At 33.3% G+C, this 9,507-nt stretch overlaps 1 long non-coding RNA gene across 1 annotated transcript in view; it reads left to right on the top strand.

Annotated features, from left to right (window-relative positions):
- LOC107130391 (uncharacterized) overlaps positions 1-4,761 on the top strand; it is a 32,853-nt gene extending 28,092 nt beyond the window's left edge. The window contains exon 3 of the long non-coding RNA XR_001492392.4: positions 3,733-4,761. This is a non-coding gene — a long non-coding RNA (uncharacterized lncRNA). The remainder of the gene's footprint in view (positions 1-3,732) is intronic.
- The last annotated feature ends 4,746 nt before the right edge of the window (positions 4,762-9,507 follow it).

The raw sequence follows: 9,507 nt of genomic DNA, 5'->3' as shown, positions 1-9,507 counted from the left end.
TTACTAAGCCTTAAAGAGCTGATATGCATTCACATATGTCTGTTATTTGTTATTTTCTAACTCATCAAACATCAATCACCTATAAACTAAAGGAGGATGAAGATAAAAGACTGGCTAGAAAAATCAGAAAATGTGATATTTGTGATGCTTTCAGAGATGTGTTTTTCTGATTTTGAGAAAAACGGCCTGGATAGCCAACCTGGTTTAGGCAAAAGCCTATTATTAAATATTGTAGGAAACATTTTAAATCTAAAAGTATTTTAAAATGTTAATTTAATTCTTCAGAATGGAAGAATTATAAATTACAATTAATATTTCATCTATTCTTCAACATTCTTACTGACTTCTGAAGAACCAGCAATTAATTTATATTATCAATTACTCTAGTAGAATCTAAAAAATAGTTTCTCAGAGTTACTTACTTCACTGGAAAATGGGAAAACAAAAATTTCTTCAAAATATGTCATAAAACATTCTCATGCACTAAAGCCTGCCCATATTGTGCAAGTATTTTAATATATATATTAATGATAACAACATTATTCATCTTACTGTGCTACTAGCTGTAGCTGAATTTTAAAAACCACAACTATTTGCTATTTGAAAGTCAATGTATTGCCCAGTCAAAAACAGCTTCATAAAAATGAACTTACATTACCAACCACGAAGCTATTTACTTTGTAGATGATGGTGAATTTTCAGTATCAAATTCAGAAACAGTAAGGAAAAATTCATATGGGGACAATGCAACTTTAATAATTTCTAAATGAATATAATTTACTGTAGGCACTAGAAAGTTAATATGTTCTCTAAAGATTTCTTTAATTTAGTTGTTGCTAATTTATTCACACTAATACAGAAAAAAATACTGCAAAATTTTTCATAACAAAAAAACTGTGCATATCTCTGTGTTTTAGCTGGCATGTGGTTCTACACAGATGGTTTGGGGCTTTCTTTGCTGCAAAACAGATGGGCCTGCACTGTCCCTTACCAATCAAAAGAGAACTTGAAAATATAGGAATATCTTTACCTACATTGCGTCCTTTAATTCAAGAAATTAAAATGCCTAAAAGTATAAATAACTGCCTATGGAAAATAATTTTTGAAATGGGATGTCATATGTTGAAATTATACAGTAACCCAGTTCATGTTTAATGCAAAAATATAAAAAGTTTGGCTTGTACTTGATACTGTTTGTAACATGCAACTATTAACTTAAGAAATTTACAACTATGCAATGACTGTTATCATGTGTTCACCTTGCCCAAAAAACACTGCTGTTTTAAAACTTCAAGTGTGCTTAAGCATATTTCAATTCAAAGTGATCATTCTAGGCAGCATCATCCATTGAACCAAGTTAGCAAACACATATGAGTTTGGTACACTTAGAACTGACATACTTTTGCAACCAAAATAGAAGCTGAAACAAAACTCTGAGTTCATCTGAATGCTTTAAGTATTACTTTAATTATTCTCAACAGAAATTTAAAAGGTCTTTTGTACATTGAATCAGAATTGAGGCCTACCTTCATCTTTAAGGTCTCTGTTGAAATGTGGAAGCATGACATTCAGGATTATTAAAAGCACTCTCTTTGTTTTGTATATATCAGTAAATTTTACAAAGTAATGTGACAGCATACTCTTATAGATAGCATCACTATGTGAGAGACAGACATCGTGGGCTCAATGAGCTTAGAATATAGTGTTGCTTATAGGAAGAACTCCCACTGCTTTTATCTCCAATATACAAATAAAGTTGTCAACATGTAATACTGCAACCAATTTTTGATATTTTGTAAATTTTGCATTCTAACAGTGAGTAACTTTTCTGACCTTAGTCAAGGCTTTTAGAGGCTGATATTCCTCGGTGGCATTGTCCACAAATGCCAGCAGAGCTATTTGGTCTACCTGTATTTACCCAGGATAAGTGATATTCAGAGCACTACGCAACCTGTATTTTACTCTTCTCTAAAGTAATGTCTCTAATGCTTAACCATAAGGAAAGAAAAAAACTATGTGTATATATATAAATATATATATTTTTTTACATGAATGCTTACACATGTTTACATATATTTACAATCATACATCTATAACTGCATATAACTATACATATAAAATACTATATAGATATATCTATAGGATATATCTCTATATATTCATCTCTATATCAAGATATATATATCTTCATTTCTCCAACTATTTTACCAAGGAATACAGAAAGACTTGTTCTGTACATATAAGCAGCATATCTTAAATTGGTTTCTGTTTATAATGTTTAGATTCTAAAAAGCAACTGAGTATTTTTTCTTTTGTCTGTGTGATGCAAAATAACAGCTTTGCTTATATTTTTTCAATTACATGAAAATCAGTGTCTCCCATAGATCTATGATGAAAGGTTTTGCCAGGCTAGTAAATGTAAATAAAACTATAAAATAAATATTTTTAAGACAAGAAACTGTTCCCAAGCACTCCTAAATACTTTGGCAGCCTCTACATAAACAAACAATGATATGGCAATTACAAATAATTTTTATCCATTCTTTAAAATAGTTTCTAAAGATGTCTTCTAGCCTAAACCTAGATCAAATTACTGTAGTTAAAGGCCACAATCTTAAAAAGATCCCACACTTTAGTTTTCCAATAATTTAGTCTTTTTAAATATCTGCATTATTAAAGTTTTCTAGAATAGTTTTCCAACAATGTATGAGTTATGAAGTTCTCTGGCTTAACATTCAGTAAATAAACATTAATTATACTATAGAACCAAGGTGCATAATCAGCAAATTTAAGTTTTGCTGCGTTAAAAATAAATCCGAAGTATTGGGAATACTCTTGACAAGGTCCCCTTTCCCCCAAGTTCTTACACAAAATAAAATAAAATAAAACAAAGCAAAACTCCACAAATTATCATAGAGATAACTTTTAATATTTTAGTGAATTTTCTAATATATGTCTTTTATATAAATATATATATTCATATTATGGGCCGGGCGCAGCGGCTCATGCCTGTAATCCCAGCACTTTGGGAGGCCAAGGCGGGTGGATCATGAGGTCGAGAGATCGAGACCATCCTGGCTGACCAACACAGTGAAACCCCGTCTTTAGTAAAAATACAAAAATTAACTGGGCATAGTGGTGGCAGGCGCCTGTAGTCCCAGCTGCTCGGGAGGCTGAGGCAGGAGAATCGCTTGAACCTGGGAGGCGGAGGTTGCAGTGAGCCGAGATCATGCCATTGCACTCCAGACTGGGTGACAGAGTGAGACTCCATCTCAGTATATATATATTCATATTATATAAAATTATAAAATAATATTGTTTTATAAAGAGATTTTTCTAACATATAATGAATAGTTCCTATATCATTAAGTATTATTTTCATTGCTATATAGAATTCCATTAATGGACATGTAATTCATTTAACCCATATTCTACCACTGGGTATGTAGATTATTTTCATTCTTTTTTCCTAGTCTAAGAAATGCCAGTAGGCATGTATTCTCATAGGTGTGTTTCTGAAAGCACCTAAGGTGTTTTAAATATACTGCTTAGCAGGATACAATAATATCAACACATTCCTATAAATATGTCTCCTTTCCTAAGCAGATGAAAGTATTAAACTACAAACTGTGCACCTCATATACTAGTAAAGAATATTATACTAGCTCATCAGGTTTGTTGGTTTGTTTAATTCTTGAAACCTGCACTACTGCCTTGTGTATCTTTCCCTAGTAATCAAAGAGCTGAGTTTTTCTGAAGAGGCACAAACTCAAAAAATCCCAGTTGTATCCTGTCACCTTATGCATGGATATTCACATTGTGGCAGCACTGTGCCAGACACCAGCACACCCATTCCGGAAATAGTCTGATTTCTGTCACTGTGGAGCCAACCACCATGAGAGAATTATCTGTCTGCACACAGCTGGACTCAGGAATGGCCATGAAACCTCCAGGCAGAAGTTTGAAAGTCAGTATATGAGTGACTGTGTCTTTTTTACCCGCTTTGCTACGAGACCATGTCTGGATAGAGGCTGCCCCATCAGTCTCGTCGTGTAATGCACATTTGGAATATAGCCACAGCTACAATGGACAAAGGATGAGTAAAAAATCACATTCTGCTGTTGTAAGGTACTGAAATTCTGGATTCATTTGTTACGACACATCAATGGTCTTTTCCTGACTAATACACTTAGAGAACAGCAATGTATTCACAGGAATAAGGAAGTCTTGAGAGGCAACATAGAGAAGTGGATGAAGCCAGTCTCCTTAGGCTAAAACCTTCTTCTTGCCTCTTTGTAACCAAGTAAACTTGAGGACATTGCATTACTTTTATAGGTTCTTATCCTCCAAAGAAAATGGAGATAATAGTACCTAGCCTCAAATAGTTGTTATGAAGATTGAATGATACATTACATGTAGTATTTAATGTCTGATAATACATAGAAAATCTTCAATCTATACCAGCTATTATTTTTAAAACTAGTATTAGCATTAGCATTTTTAAGCAGAGATTACAGCAGTAAAGAATTTGGGTTTTAACTCAGAAACACCTGGCTTCAACTCTCAATTCTGACACTCTCAGTGTAAATTTGTATTCATAACTTGAGTTTTCTGAGCCTTTGTTTATTTACTTACAAAGTGAGGATAAGAATGCCTACTTATTGTATCACTGAGGCGATGAAATAAGTTTGTAGTATAGAGAGCACAATGCATGGCACATTGGAAACACCCAATAAATGATGCTGTTATTATGATTAAAAATCAATAGTGACTACTTTTAAAAGACTCTGAATGATAGAAAGGTACTTTAGTGGCCATATTTGGCCATTTTCTCTGGATATTAGATTCTCAATTTGTTGCTTTAAAAACTGCTGCTGTAATCCCGGCACTTTGGGAGGCCGAGGAGGGCAGATCACGAGGTCAGGAGATCGAGACCATCCTGGCTAACACGATGAAAACCTATCTCTACTAAAAAATACAAAACTTAGCTGGGTGTAGTGGTGGGCGCCTGTAGTCCCGTCTACTCGGGAGGCTGAGGCAGGAGAATGGCGTGAACCCGGGAGGCGGAGCTTGCAGTGAGCAGAGATTGGGCCACTGCACTCCAGCCTGGGCAACAGAGTGAGACTCTGTCTCAGAAAAAAATAAAAATAAAAAAAAAAATCTGCTGCGAAACTTCTAAATCAACCTTGATGGGTCAACTCTGATTTTATGCACAAATTTCATGTAGCATGACTGCAAGAATCATCTTTGATCTGACCAAAAGTCTCTTTGAATAATTAAACCATGTTGAACTACATAAAATATGTGTTATACAAAATGTAATAATCCATTAGTCAAATCCATCTAGTGAAAGAGGATTTCAAGTGTTTGATGAAAGACAAAGGACAAACAAAGAAGTGAACCTACCTGGTTTATAGTCTTCATTCACAAAAACAGGCTCTGAACTCGGACAAAACTTAGGGGTACAAGTTTTTTCACCAGTAAGCTTACTTTGTTATGGTTCATAGGCAATGACTGAAGTAGGGGAAACTGTATATTTGATTTCCAATGCCCTGAGGTGGTAAAAAAAAGATAGTTTTTGTCACATAATTTGAGCATTCTTTTCTCTTCAAATGTAGAACTGGGTGGAAATATATAAGTCAAATATAAGTGACTTTCGAAAGTGCCAATAAGCTAGGACCTTACCTTGCATGGCTCCCATGGTTTTTGAAGTTCAGTAAATTCAAAGTAAGCGACACCAGCATCACCATAAATGATGACTAAACAATCCCACTTGCCAGCTCCATGCCTAGGTCTTCCTCATAGTGAATGTTGTGATGTGAGCATGAAAGTAGGATAAAACTACCACTTTTCAACAATGGTATTAATTTATTCAAATCTTTCATTTCTCATTTTAATACCATCCAATATTTGTTCATTTTCCCCCATTATTTGTGTTAATTATTTTTTCCCAAAACTTCTCAAATTATTTGCAAAGAGTCCGTTTCACAGAAATAAAATCCAACTTAAATAGAGAATATTCAAAATGGGACATAAGGGGAAAATGTGATTTAAAGATGATGCATGTATATGCTTCAAACACCCATAAAAATGTAAGATACGGATAGAATTTGTTTTAGTTTTAGTTTTATAATACCATCAGACCTCAGGTATCTATTTTTATGACCTTGAACATCAGGATGAAAATAGTAAAAAACATTTAATTCAAGATTGACTGTTTGCAAACATCCAGATGTTTGTTTTTGTATAACTAATGCACACTTAAAACTTTTTAATGTCAGTTATATGTGTAAAACATTAGCACTTTTATTTTTATTTAGAACTAGAAGGAATAAGTGGAAATCAGGAGAAACATTAAAGACATTCCAGTCACTGAGCATGCTGAAACCTGAAAACATGGTAAGTTTATTGGCTTGCCAAATAACAAAGCCTTCTAAAAACGACTTAAAACTTTCCATGCAGGCAAGGGGTATTACATCAGGATGTCTTTGTATTGTGGACCAACACAGGGATGTCTATCAGAAACATACTAGCAAATATTTACTCTCCTAAGGTAACAGCAGGTGAAAGGCAAAATAGACAAAGCAAAAACTGAAAGGATAGACAGGGAACTAGAACAATATGAGTGATGCCATGAAAGCTCCAAGCCATAGTGATACTTATAGGACTCTCTAAGAGTGCAGTTTAGAGGGAATCTAGGTTGGGCGTGTTAATAAGCCTGGTATACAATTAACTCAGAAAGGTGATGGTGGGAGGCTTAGAGAAGGACTTTGGAAGGCTTTGAATATCAAGTCAGAGTCTGGATTTTCTTCTGGAGACAGGAGGAAACCAAGAGAGTTTGTGAACAGGGGTTGATGGAAGCAGAGTGGTGCCATGAGAAGATTGATAATCTAACAGCAATGTGAAAAAGAGAAGTGTATGCAGAAGGTTCCCTGGTTTGTATATAACAAGGTTCCATCAAGACACAAAGGGACTTTTTTTTTAAAGCTTTATTGGCAGAAATCTTATATACCTAATTTTGTTTTCTTTTAGGCTTTAAAAATCTGCACACATGGCAAAACATTATGTTCAATCTTAATTTAATATATATTTTTCACATTGAGTTCACCAAAAAAATTGGGGGATCTCATTGCAAATCTTTCTTTTTTGACAAAAAATTTTCCCTGTGGTTAATAACATTCAGCAAAAGCACTAATGTAGAATAATGTGAACATCTAAAGAGAAGTAACTACTGCAGTCTAGAAAGCCTTACTCAGTCTCTGCCCTTCCATGTAAAATTAAAAAAAAAAGACCAACACAAATACTTAACCATGAAATCCCACAGTAGCTTTACTAGTAATTAGAAAGGGCCTATAACATTAAAATTATGTAACTAGAGAAGCAATATATTATCACAAGTAATTTTTCTTCTTTCTGAAGAAAACAAATACTGCCATTTCACTTGAAAACTTGATGATATTCATTCATTTCTTCCTGTGATGAACAACATTATTAACTATAAACAGGTAAGTGGAACACAAATGAACCACTGATGTGTTTTCCAGAACTGCCCTTGACATAATTTTGACGCTTTTAAACTTAACAAATGTTGGCTCTGTTCATTAGATATACAATATTATTTTCATCCTTTCCAAATAGCATCAAGAGAGGCAGAAACATTCTGAATCTTTAAGCAGATAACTATAATTACTGTAAGCTTTTTAATATCATCTCTTAAAACATATTTAAATTATAAATGCCATAGATAGATTTCAAATATATAAAATTTCAAATACAATTAAGGCAAGTGTCATTTCCTTTTCTATTTGTAACTTGTCTACCTTTCACAAAACCCCACAAAGAAACATTTTGTCAACTAATAATATAATAAATTTGACTTGTGATTTGAAGTGTTAAAACAAAGGATTTTTTTCAATACAGGTAATACAAGAGGGTTTTCTGCTGTACTGTTTCAGAACTCTTTCTCAGTAAAGAAACCTTATCTAATCCTGTTTCATCCTTTAAAACTGCCTACATACTAATCTCAAGGGACAAATTTAATACTTTGCAACAAAGAGAATATATCCCTTTTCAGTTTGAATAGAGGAATTGTTAGGACACCAGTGAGGTATGAATAACATTATAATGCTGCCATTTACTTGGCAAAAGAAAAAGAAAGTCTCTTGTTGCAACCAGAAAAGAAGGCTTCCTTCTTTGGGTTAAATTTTTTGACCCCTGGTATATCCCCAGACACCTATGTTACTGTGCTATTTGGGTCTTCTACCTCTTGCGAAGTAAACACTGAGCAAATCTAAGTAAACAGTTTGTTTTAGTTGAAGATAGAAAGACTCCATTTAATTGAGTTTTGATGATAGATGTGCTCCAAATGGTGCAAACAACTTTGACATGGTAAAATAATATTGTCTTACGGCATGTGTAACACTACATAAAGAATCTTAGCTTAGCACTTTCTGAGTTTACAACATTTAAGTGAGAAAATGACAAAAGAAAGCCAAACTGTCAGAAACAGAAAAACCTTTAACAATCCTAAAATACAGACTATAATTCTCTTCTTTATTCATTTGATTTTGGGAATAATCTTTGCAACAGAAGGAGGGAATGAGAAAGACGCTGAACTTTGTACTTAAGAAACTTTACTTTTCTGTGGTCCACTGCATCGAGTTGAAAATGACACCACAACTAACACTTGAGTATTGATTCTATGATGTGGTTGTGGGCAAGTGATTGAGGCAAATCAACATGTCAAGGAAGGTAAACTCTAACCGAAAAAAAATCCTTCTCTACTGTTTTGCCTACTACCACTTACGGATGATTTTACATAAAAAGTGTATTGTCATTAAAACCATCCATAGAAATTAAAAATTCAAAGTCTTATTTCATAAGTCTCTACATAAAGAAGACTCCTTATTTTAAACATTTACTATAAACCAGTTGATTTTGAAATGGCAAAATACTGGTGTTAGATTATGGTTAAACTCAACGATCAACATTTTTATTCTCTTATTTTCACAGTACAGCTAATTCTTTTGCCAGCTTTTGATAAATGTCTTCTTAAATATAGTTTTACTAAACATCAAATATATATATATTTCAAACTTTATATACATATCTATATATCTGTATATATCTCTCAAACTTTTTAAAAACAAACTTTCTTGAAGAGTTACTTTATTTGATTTTATTTATATAATATGGCTAATCTCATTTGTACTATTTTCATCTATGTATTACTCTGAATTCGTGTCATCACAATGGCTCCTACTAAATACAGAACAGTATCTTTAGGGATCAGATACAAGATCTCATGCAATTTCAAAATCAGAAGAGATCAATCTGTAGCTGAACAAGTGATTTTTGGATAATTGTAAGTTATCATCCAAGATTTTCTTGACATTCTCAAATCAGTTCTATCAGTAGTAAAGTCAGAATGTTTCTCAGTCTCTTTCAACAAGATTGGAAAAGTAAATATATCAGTGATCCAATATTTGTAATAGAAGTAACAAACTT

The sequence above is a fragment of the Macaca fascicularis genome, chromosome 7, assembly GCF_037993035.2.
Source record: "Macaca fascicularis isolate 582-1 chromosome 7, T2T-MFA8v1.1".
In the NCBI taxonomy this organism is placed as follows: domain Eukaryota; kingdom Metazoa; phylum Chordata; class Mammalia; order Primates; family Cercopithecidae; genus Macaca; species Macaca fascicularis.
This window is presented reverse-complemented; position numbering and strand designations above follow the sequence as displayed.